This window comes from Odocoileus virginianus, chromosome 4 (genome assembly GCF_023699985.2).
Source record: "Odocoileus virginianus isolate 20LAN1187 ecotype Illinois chromosome 4, Ovbor_1.2, whole genome shotgun sequence".
Lineage (NCBI taxonomy): Eukaryota > Metazoa > Chordata > Mammalia > Artiodactyla > Cervidae > Odocoileus > Odocoileus virginianus.
In genome coordinates this window covers 81,231,776-81,243,122 of record NC_069677.1, presented here as the reverse complement: position 1 = coordinate 81,243,122, position 11,347 = coordinate 81,231,776, and the positions used below count along the sequence as shown (strand labels likewise).

Sequence of the window (11,347 nt, the reverse complement as noted above, 5' to 3'; positions counted from 1 at the left end):
TTTGCAGCTTCATTGTGATGTTTCTGGGCTTCCCTGGTGGCTCAGATGGGAAAGAACCTGCCTGCAAGGCAAAAGACCTGAGTTCAATCCCTGGGTCAGGAAGATCCCCTGGAGAAGGTCATAGCAACCCACTCCGGTGTTCTTGCCTGGAGACTCCCATGGACAGAGGAGCCTGGTGAGCCACAGTCCATGAGGTCACAGAGAGTCCCACATGACTGAGCATCTGAGCACACACACACACGATGTGTCTGGAAATTCTCTAGGCTTCTTAAGTCTTTTATCTTGATATCTTTTATCAATTAAAAACATTCCCTTCAAATATTTATTCTGTCCCACCTTCACTCTCTTCTCCTTTAGTACTCAATTACAGATAGGTATGGTAGATGATTTGTCATTTTCTCACATGTCTCTAAAATCTGTTCTTGTTTTTCCCATTTCTTTTCTCTCTGTGCTTCACTCTGGGTAATTTCTATTGACCCATGTTTGCCCCAAATGTACTGTTTGAATTTGCATAAACCAAACATGCAGATGGTGTAATGGCCCTGTGTTCCATCTTTTTCACTGAAGCACCCCTCTGGTAGGTTTTTCTTTGTCTTATTGTCTTTTTCTTTGTCTTATTGCCTATATGCTCTGCTGTGAAGCCTACACAACAAATCCTTCCATTCAAACCCTGAGCTCTCAGTTGTAGGATACCCACTTGTCCTCTTTCAGAGTTTCCACATCTCTGTTGAAATTCCCCATCTATTAATTTATTTTATGAAAAAAAGTGAAAGTGTTAGTCGCTCAGTCATGTCTGACTGTTTGTGACCCCATGGACTGTAGCCCACTAGGCTTCTCTGTCCATGGGATTCTCCACGCAACAATACTTGAGTGGGTTAGCCATTCCTTTCTCCAGGGGATCTTCCCAACCCAAGGATTGAACCCGGGTCTCCTGCATTGTAGGCAGATTCTTTACCATCTGAGCCACCAGGGAAAGCCAAAATATTTGATATGTTCCTTCAAATACTTTGACATATTTTAAAATCTATTTTAAAGTCTTTGTTCAATAACTCTTCTGAGTTGTGTGCACCTCTGCTTCTATCACCAAATTTCTCCTCCTGATGGAGAGTTACATTTTTCCCCATCTTCTCATGTCTCATAATTTTTGCTTATCTTCTGCACATTGTGTTAAAAAGAACTGCAGCCGCTGGAATAACTATTACTTCCCCCAGAAGGACCCACTGTCTTCTGTTAGGAAAATGAGGAGTTGATCACTTTGGTCAACCAGGTGAAGGCCATCTTTATCCTGAAAACAGCAGCAAATCCACATCAACCCACAAAACAGACAAGCAACATAGCTCCAGATCTCCGCTTCCGATTGCCCTTTTCCTGCTCGGCTCCTCCTCCTCTGACACTTTCTCTGACTCCAATCCTTGATCTGACCTTGACCATGGAGTCTGGGTTCCTGACCTTCTGCTTGGTCACCCTCGTGGCCCCAGGCTCTCCTGCCCACATTCACATCCCACGCCTGTGTGCCCCCACCCCCCATTCCAGGCCTCCATCCTCTGTGAATGTTGCCCCTGACTCGTCTCTCTTTTTCCCCAGTCACCTATTCTGGGTCCCACATGGCCATTTCCAAGTCCTCTTTTCTTTTCCCCTCTAGCATTTACTTCTTCTCTAAGTCTGCACATTATTCTGTCATCTTTCTCTCTCTCTTTAGTCACTAAGTCATGTCCAACTCTTTGTGACATCATGGACTGTAGCCTACCAGGCTCCTCTGTCCGTGGGATTCTCCAAGCAAGAATACTGGAGTGGGTTGCCATTTCCTTCTCCAGGGGATCTTCCCAACCTGGTAATCGAACCCGGGTCTCCTGCATTGCAGATAGATTCTTTACCAAGTGAGCTATAACGGAAGCCCTTATTCTGTCATAACATCTCTCAAATTTGTCCTGATTTGCTGCTACAACCTGAATCCAGTCTCTCATCATCTCAATTCTGGGATGATGGCGATGATGGTGACAATGATGTATTTTGTTATTGCAGCCACGGGATATAAATGCATGAGGAGAGAGAGTGAAAATAAAAACTCCCTTCATCCTCCCACCCCTGCCCCCCTGCCACACACACACACACACACACACACACACACACACATGTTTTCAAAGTGCTGGAGGAAAAGCAGCGTGATGGAGTATTTGCTCTCCAGGAAATGGAGTGGATTGGGCAATCTGACTGGCTGTGTCTGGACTCACAATTCAGGTCCCCAGAGAGGCAGTGGGAAGGAAGAAGGCCCATCTGAAAGACGGGAGCTGGGGGAACAGGGTGGGGAGTCCGAATGGAGTCCTGGAGAATGGAAGAGAGAATCTTCCAGAGGCTCTCTAGTAACAGGTGTCGGGCCCCAGGCAGCAGGTAGACAGCACTTCCCCTCCATGTGGCCCAAGCAGTCTCACCTTAAGCCATCTCGCCCCCTCCCTGCAGCTTCTGTCTTCCCTTCCACTGAATGGGGAGAATGGGGTTAACAGAAACGCCCAGCGGGGTCTGCCGTGTGGAAGCCATCACTGATGCCTGCATGGACACCAAACCCTCAGTCAGCAGCGTGAGCCCTAGCCTGAGATACGGTCAGAGGCACTTAAGGACGACAGTCTGGAAATTCATCCAGAGCTCGGCTTGGGGGACAAGGAGGGCCAGAGAGGTGAGGTCACGTGGGCTTCACTCTCGATCCCACCAAGAAGGCAGTACCCTGCCACAGGGGGCTGCCTGCCCTGAGCTCTCCGTGTCCCTCTCAGAGCTCCCATCACAGTGTGTTCCGAGTACCTTCTAATACGCTCTGTGCCCTAGAAGGCCTGTTGTTGCAAGTAACAGAACATTTGAGTCAGTCTGGTTCAGATGACCAGCCTTGGAGGCACCCAAGGAAATTGCCTGAGAGATCTAGGTGGCCAGAGGCAGGGCTCTCTGCTGGGATTTTGGCATCTCAAGGGGCCCCCAAACCTCTGCATCAGCTTCATCGGTTGTCACAGACCCCATCTGTTTGTGGAGCCCAGCCAGGTCTCCTCATGGTGACCATTCCTTGGGGACATGATCCTGGTCTGGGGATTTAGGATGGGTGGTACCAGCTTGGCTCTGGGCTGCTGGGGCCCAAGGGGGTAAACAGGCAGCTTCAGTGGCACTGTGAGGCCTGCCAGGGCTATGGTGGAAGATAATGGAGTTGGATCTGGTGGGGCAGGCTCAGCTGGCTTCCTGGAGGAGGTGACATCAGTGATGTGTGTGGAGGAACAAGTAATACTTGTCAGGTGAGGAAGGGGAGAGGCATGCTGGGCAAGAGAGGGTGTGTGAGTGAGGGGGAGGTTCTCGGTGGTGGGGGACTGGGAGGGGAGCTTAGGGAGCTGGGGTGGCCTGAAGCCCTGCTGCCCATGCCTCAGGTGGACATGAGGTGTGTGGAGCCTGCCACATGAGGAAAAACAACCGTTTTCTAGCTCCCCAGGTAAACAGCCATTTTAAAGCTGACCTTAAACCTCAGTAAAGAGGTCCTTGGAATTGTTTAGTGCCCTGTGGCAGACCCAGTAAGAGGAGGGTGGACGCAGGGTGAGCCTGACCTTGGGGCGCCCTCTGCTCTTCGTTCCAGATGGAGCTCCCCCTCCACGGGGCTGTCGCTGTCGGGGTCGGGAGTGAGCCCCCGGGACCTGATCCTCTTCTTGGGTGACCATCACCCCCAGACCAGGGGGTCTACAGCTCAGACTGGCCTCCAGGGGATTGGCCCACTTAGAGCTTCACACCCCTCTTCCTGGACCCTACAACAATTCAGGTCACCCCTCCCAGCTGCCCTCCCATGACGCCTCCCAGGCTCCCTGTCCATGTGGGGCAGGAGTGGAGCCCCTAACGTCTGGCCCATGGGAATGAGCTGGGTGACATGAGACATGGAGGGGAGGAGTAGTCTTTAAAGCCCCGCCCCCCAATTCCAGGTCCCCCTTGTCTTCCTGCTGCAGTGACCACCTGTCCCGGGAGTGTCCACTGTGACAGGTGTGTCCTAGAAGCAAGAAATAGATCAGGAGACCTGGAGACCTGGGGCTGTTAGCTACCTGGAACGGCCTCACATGCTGTGGCTGCTGAAGGCCCTGCCCCTCCCCCGCACCCCTGTTGTTCTGGAAGCAGGAGCCCACCCTGCCCCTCCCCCCTTCACCCCCCATCCTGCACAGTCACTAGGACAGAAGCCCAGGGACCTCCCTGCCCGGCCGCCTGTCCCCAGTGCTACTGACGCCTGGCCAGGCCTCCCGCGCTCTCGATCCCACCAGCCGTTAGCCTTCAGGAGGATGTGGGCAGAGCACTGATCGTCTTCCCTTCTTGCACTCAGGAAGCCTCCTGTGCCGGCCCAGACACTGTCTGAAAGCTGGTGTGACACCCACAAAGGCTAGCCGCCTGGCCCCATGCCATACCTGCTCACATCTTTCCCCGCAGCGGGGTGGGAGGCACCGCCTTCAAGGGGGTGCCTCTTAAGCTCTGCCTGGGCGACTGTCATCCTCATTCATGGGAGGCCAGAGGGAGGGTGAATGGGACTCAGGGCTGGCCACTCTCTTTAGCTGCGTTCACCAACTGTCCGTGGACCACAGCCTCCAGACACACCTGCCACTCTCTACGCCCGGGCCAGAGCTGGGCTGCTCTTGAAGAGCCAGGAACAAATTCAACTGGAGGCTGAGGAGACCCACGCCTTTGCCTTCTGGAGGTGGCTTCCTGCTGGCTCCCCCACATCCAGACAGCCCATCTTGATCTGCAAGTGCTGTTTCTAGGTGATGCTTGGGAAGCCAAGAGTCCCCGAATGAGGCACAGGCCACCCGGGGCGGGGGGATTCAGAGAGGGGACGCGTGGGCCTTGGTCCCTCGGGGTTGGCCTGAATGTTGAAGGAGTGAGAAGCTCCAGGCCAATCAGTTACGGCCTCCCTCCTCCAGCCTGGAGCCGTTCCCACCCCAGGTGTGTCCCCTCGGGGGCCTTGCAGGAGGCCCAGGCATGTAGCGGCAGTGTGGGGGCCACACCTCACTTGGGTGTAGTGGGATGTCTGTGGGGATGGTCTGCTGGGCACCCTCAGTCATCATCCTACCCCTGGCACCCTGCTCCAGTGACCAGGACACTCGGGGTCAGAGGTCAGGTCTGGACCTCAGCATGTCCGATGGGTTCAGATCCCAGAAGTATGTGCACAGCCCAGCAGAGACCGGTCTCCAGAACACAGTCAGAGCTCATCTACGGAACATTCCTCCAAATCTGACAGTTCACAGAGAGACAGAACACCTCAGCAGAGGTTTCCCTAAATTTTATTATGTTAAATAGATGCTTGACATCATCAGTAAAGAAACTTTTCTATCAATAATTAGAACAAATTCTGATCAGCCACGTGAATATTTCCAGTGAAGAGCCCTTCCACTCTCTTTATAGGAAATATAACATTGTTGTCATGGAAAGAGACAATCACAGTATTCAGTTAAAAACATAGAAAAAAAGAGAGAATTACACAGATCTGTTGATTAATTAATGAAAGCTTACTTCCTATTTTTGGATTTTGCCTTGCATGTTGCATGTAAAATATGTCCTTTGCTATTATTTCTTTTCTCATTCTCAGTAATCATTTTTCCACCTTGTGGATATATCTTCTACATTTTGTGGATATATCTTCTACATTTTGTGGATATGTACTGTATTCTTTTTCTTGAAGTTGTGCCTTAAAATGTGTAAGTGTCAAACCCAGACAGCCTGGACCCACCTTTGCCAGGGCTGGGGTGGAGCAGAGTCAGAGAAGTCTCTGAAAGGATGGACAGTGGGTGAGAGAAGGGAGTGCTGAGGGGTTTCCAGGAAGCTGAGCCTTGTGGAGCCCATGGGGGCTCCTCTCAGGCTTGGAGGCCCCCCTCTTGTGCTCTCCCTGGGGAATCTCTGGAGGTCCTGAGAATCAGGGAGAGGCACCCGTCCACGTGATGCTCTTCATTGTCTCAAACGGAATGAGAACAAATCATGCAATCACTAGGGGGATGTTTGCAAAGATTTAAAAATCAGAATAAACACACATGCTCAGTTGTGTTTGACTCTTTGCGACCCCATGGACCATAGCCTGCCAGTCTCCTCTGTCCATGGAATTTCCCTCAGGAGAGTACTGGAGTGTTTTGCCATTTCCTCCTCCAGGGGATCTTCCCGACCCAGGGATTGAACTCACGTCTCCTGTGCCTTCTCCACTGCAGGCAGATTCTTTACCTATTGAGACATCCGGGAAGCCCAAAGTAAACATCCGGTGTATTGTTAATGAAAGTACATTTGAATTTTGGGGAAAGATGAAGAGCTTTCAGGTGTACACCTTTAAAAAAGATAGGCTTTATTTTTCAGAGTAGTTTTGGGTTCCCAGAAAAACTGAGAGGAAGGTACAGAGATTTCTCCACCCCTGCACACCCACGGCCTTGGCCGCCGTCAACACCCCCACCAGAGCGGCGCATTCGTCACAGCGGGTGGACTGACACGGACACACCATCATCACGCACAGTCCTGAGCACCAAGCCTCACTCCTGGTGTTGTGTTAATACACTCGATAGGTTTGGACCTGCATCCCCCACAGATCCTGAGTATCCTCTGGGCTCCACCTACTCAAACTCTTCCAGCCCCTGTAAAATCACCAAGTATTCACTTTTGCCATAGTTTCAACTTTGCAGATCAGACTGCTGACGTGAGTCAATGAAAAAAAGCCAAGAAGGGGAAAAACAGAAACAAACTTCTGGAACACACCCCGGGGTGGTGGGTGGAGTTGAGGCATGCTATCATCCCTGGGCCACGTCTGCTGGAGACCCAGCCTGGGGTCTAGTGGCTGGTGATGACCCCCACAGCTCCCAGCGCAGTGTTCCACTCGCAGGAAACATGACCAGTCCTCCCAGAATGAGGCCGGCGACCAGCTGCAGAGTCTCTGAGTGGGCCTCTGCTAGCTGTGTGCCAGGAGCCAAGTGCTTCTTTCTCAGGAGAGTCCAGAGCAGCCTTCATGTCCCCACTCTTCATCAGCGGCATCCTGGCCAGTTGCCATGGAGATCCACTGGCACAGCACTCTGGCCAGCCCCAACCAGGTCAGACCAGGGGCCACCCTGACCCTCGGTGCTGTCCTAGAGACACTCTCTGCTCAGTCTTCTGTCCTCCCCCTCCCCTTCCCTCTTGGCTGTTACTTGGCCTTCTCAGTTCGGCTGGTGGAGGACCTGGTGCCAGGCCCTGGGAGTCCTCCATGGTCATAAACTATTCCCGGACCAAGAAGACTTTGCCTGGCTCCACTCCCCCAGCCCCCAAGGGATCTTTCAGGGGGTTTCCTCAGACTGCCTGGCTCTGGGGCCCGATGCTATTGAGCAGCTTTTCAGTTGTGCCAAGGAGTTGGTGGGGGGCTGCCACTCGGCCATGTGCTTCTTCAGCCAGCAGTTGGGAACAGGGCCTTGGATGCCGGTAGGATCTCTGGGGACAGGGCAGGTCATGGCTGAGGACCCTGAGGTGCACCCAGCGGTCGGGGGTCCTCTTGGGGCCACCCACCCTCCCAGTGACACTGCAGTCACATGGATGGCCCCACCTCCCCGGCCTGATCCAGAGGCCTGGCAGGGCTGAATTCAGACTGTTTGTGCATGGCCCAAGCTGGCAGCATTGGCACAGCTCCAGAAGGCTATAAGAACACAAGACAAAGAGGAGTATGCGGCAGAGCCCCCACGCAGCCCTCAAACCCTGACCCAAGCAGTGAGTGAAATACCTGCCCCGAAGAGCAGGGGCCCCAGGTGACCGCCCCCCTGCATCCACTCTTTCCCCCAAGGGCCTTCATCCGCGGTGCTTCTTCCCATGGAGCCCGGGCCTGTCCATGCCTGTGCCTTCTCCCTGCGGTTCTGGAAAGTCCCGCGGCTGGCTCTGCAGCTGTGTGTGCCCAGGGCCTGGTCATCCGGCCTGGAGCCCCTTGGTGGGTGGGTTCTACCCATCGGTCTTCTTTGACCAGGGTTTGGGGGGAGGTGGGGTGCTCACTGGGCAGAGGATGGGAACTGGGGGCTGGCATGGGCCTTTCTCAGGGGCAGCCCTGGTCCCAGGGTGCTGGGCGGCCTGACCCAGTGAAGGATGCCGCAGTGCTTGCAGTTCACCTGGCACAGCGACGGGACCATGATGCTGGCAACCCCTCACCTCTTGCCCTGAGACAGCGCTCATTCCGGGCAGCCTCCAGCAGGTCATTCAGCTGCACCAGCCGTGGATGCCCCGTGCTTTGCTACAGAAGCTTTATTTCCTGCCCATGTTGTCTGTTGGTGGCGGACCCCTTCATTCAAGATCAGGGTGAAGGTGTCCTGCTCTGGGCCCCCTCCTCATGGCCAAGGCAGAGCCTCCTGGGGCTCCGCTTGGGTGGGGGCCCTGGCTCTGTGATCATTTCATGAGCCAGAGCCAGCACACGGCCACACCTGCCAGCCTCAGGCCAGAAAGCCCAGTCTCCCACCGGGAAGGGGCAAGAGCCTGGTCCCCTTCCTCTGACTGTGAAGGCTCGAAGCAAAGGATGAGAAGGTTGGATGGCATCACTGACTCAATGGACATGAGTCTGAGCAAATTCTGGGAGATAGTGAAGGGCTGGGAAGTCTGGTGTGCTGCAGTCCATGGGGTCACAAAGAGTCGGACACACTTAGAGACTAAAAAATGACAACAAATCTGTCTCCTGTACAAGAGATTCAAGAGCAGGGGAGACAGGGGTGTGGGGGAGGCAGTCCGCTGAGGGACGCATCTTAGCGGGCAACGATCACCACCCTGTGCCTGGGGCTGGGCCCTCAGCTCTCCTTGGGACCAGGACTTGACCTGGAGGATGAAGCCTAGGCAAGGGTCTCCCAGCTACAGTCCCCACCCCTGCCTCCCAAGGAGTGTCCTGACCCATGAGATGCAGTGGACTTGCCCTTGACCTGACCACCCAATCTCCGAAGCCCACAGAGTCCATCCATCCAGCTGCTCCACCTGCCTCAGTTGGGGGGGGGGGTTGCAGCTTGCTTTCCAGGGTTCCCCTTTCCAGTGGGTCACAAGGGTGGCCCGTCAGGCTGGGGGAATTGACCTGGCCTGAGTCAGCCCCCAATGACTGAGAGGTGGGAGGAAGCAGAGGAAGGGTATCACCAGTTCCTGCATGCTGTGCCTTCCTGGCTCACCTGTGGCCGGCCCTCGCGACAGAGGCCAGGCCACCAGCCCACCCCGGGAGGCACCTTCTCGGGTGTGACCACTGAAGGAGCCCAGACCCCTCTGAGGTCGACAGAGCACAAGACTTTTTCCCAGACCTGACATATCACCCGAGCCACTGAGCCCACAGCCCGTGCTGTCCCTGTCCACTGCAGGGGACACAGACGGTGCATTGTTACTGCCTGATGGGAGAGGTTCAAGCCAAATGAAATGAGGGTGGATGGGCAGGGAAGGGAGATTTGGGTCAGTCATTTCACAGCCATACGCATTCCTGGTCTGGCAGCACTGGGGAAGCAAAAATGCTCTTAGGGGAGATCCTTGTGTTTCCTACTCGCTGAGCAAGTGGCCTTGGAAACCAGACCACACAACTATGATGGGAGAACAGAGGGAAAGCCCCCCACCCACCAGGACTGGGACCAAGAGGTCTGGAACCCAGGAGGTGATTCTAGAAAACAGTAGCAGAGACAGGCCCTCGGAGAGGTCAACAGCATCCTCTGTGCTCAGGGTGACCTCGGAGACCACTTGGTGCAGGCGGTGCTGCTGCGGCCTGTGTCCAGTGTCTGTGTTCCCAGGTCCTCCTGGCCCTCAGGGCCCCAGCCGGGCGATCAACTCCAAGTCTATCGGTCACATTTGGTCCTGAATTTGATCCCCGGGCCGCCCCCCAACGCCCCACCCCCCCACCCCCCAAGAGACCTAGCACGCAAAGCCTGTCTTCCTATCAAGGACATGAGGAAGGGATTATTCACTTTCCAAAGGACTCTTTTTTTCCCAGAAAAGAACACTCTGAATTTTCCAGAAGCTCCGACAGCCACTTCCCCGAGCGCATTCACTGTGTGATTGGTTTTTTTCACACTGAGACAGCGTTTCGGGAATCCATCCAGTTCAGGGAAGGAAGAAGCCTTTTGGGCTGTGTGTGTGTGTGTGTGTGTGTGTGTGTGTGTGTGTGTGTGTGTCGTGTGTAGGGGGGACTCTTGTGGGGGAGGTGAAGCCTGGCAGGCACAAGGGGTCTGAAGCTTGGACTCCCAGGGTCCTGGAGCCCCCGCCTGGGGTCAGCAGCGCCCGGCTACTCTGCGGGGTGTTTCCTGCCCTGGAAGCAGGGGGCGGGTGGCCGCCCCCCCACAGGCAGCATGTGATGCAGTGGAGGCTTGCTGAGCAGCTGACACAGTTGGGGAGCAAGGATGACACCATGTGTGATGGGAGAGGGGCCGGGTTATGAAATGTGACATGAAAGCAAAGGAGGGAGGTCATGAGAACAGATTGAGGAGAGAAAACCCTGGACACTGCTCCCTGTGAGCAGTGATTCAGGGGGCCTCCTGTGTGTCATGGGGGCGAAGGGAGACACCCAGAGTCCTCTAGGTCCCCGGCCACTGCGGGGTCCCTGGTGGCAGGCCCATCCCGCCAAGAAAGACAGAGGGTCGTGGACAGACTGGAGCGGGGGCGTGTTGGGAGTGGAATCAAGGTCTCCTCTGCTCTCTGTGTGAGGGGCTGCAGGGGGCCCAGGTCCAGCTCCCTGCCAGGAGTGAGCCGTCTGACTGGCCGGGCTTCAAACCTTTCACAGCACGTCGGACAAGACCTCAGTGCCTCCTGGCACGATGATCCTCCTTGACCTCCCCTCCCCCACCTTGCCCTGTTCTTGTATAGAACTAGTGTCTAAGTATATTGTCACCCAAGGGCACAGGGGAGCAATCCCAGGCCATTTTAAGCAAAGAGGCTGCAAGTCACCAGACCCCTGGGCTGGGCAATGAACTCAGAGTGTTAATTTGGTGACCCCTCAACCCCCGGCCCAGGACCAGCTTTCCTAAACATGGACCTTAACACTCAGAAGGCCCAGACCCTCCACCTTTCAATCCAGACAAACAGCACCACTGCCCAAACCACTATGACCAAAAACATCCTACATTTTAGGTGGGAACTAAAAATAACCAAGAGTCTGGGCAGCCGGGCTGACTTGGGTGGCCATACATGTGTGTGCTGTGTTTGCTTGCTGTGTTTGCTTATATGTAAGAAATCTCTTTAAAGAGGCAATTTTATGAAGACAGACTCTATCTAGTCTTTTGTCTCTGTAAGTTGAGGTGGTCAGGGCAGCCCAGACAGCAGATGTTTCCCTCAGGATGGTGGTGATATTGCTTCTGCTTTTGTCGTGATTTAAAAGGAAATGGTCTCTCCTTGTCCTTCTGCCCTGGGTGGGTCACAG

The 11,347-nt window shown here is 54.6% G+C and overlaps 1 long non-coding RNA gene across 1 annotated transcript; it reads left to right on the top strand.

Moving 5' to 3' along the window:
* Positions 1–1,743: 1,743 nt before the first annotated feature.
* LOC139034819 (uncharacterized) lies at positions 1,744–4,012 on the top strand. Its single transcript, XR_011487394.1, has 3 exons — positions 1,744–1,831; positions 2,458–3,269; positions 3,602–4,012. It is a non-coding gene; the product is annotated as an uncharacterized lncRNA (long non-coding RNA).
* The last annotated feature ends 7,335 nt before the right edge of the window (positions 4,013–11,347 follow it).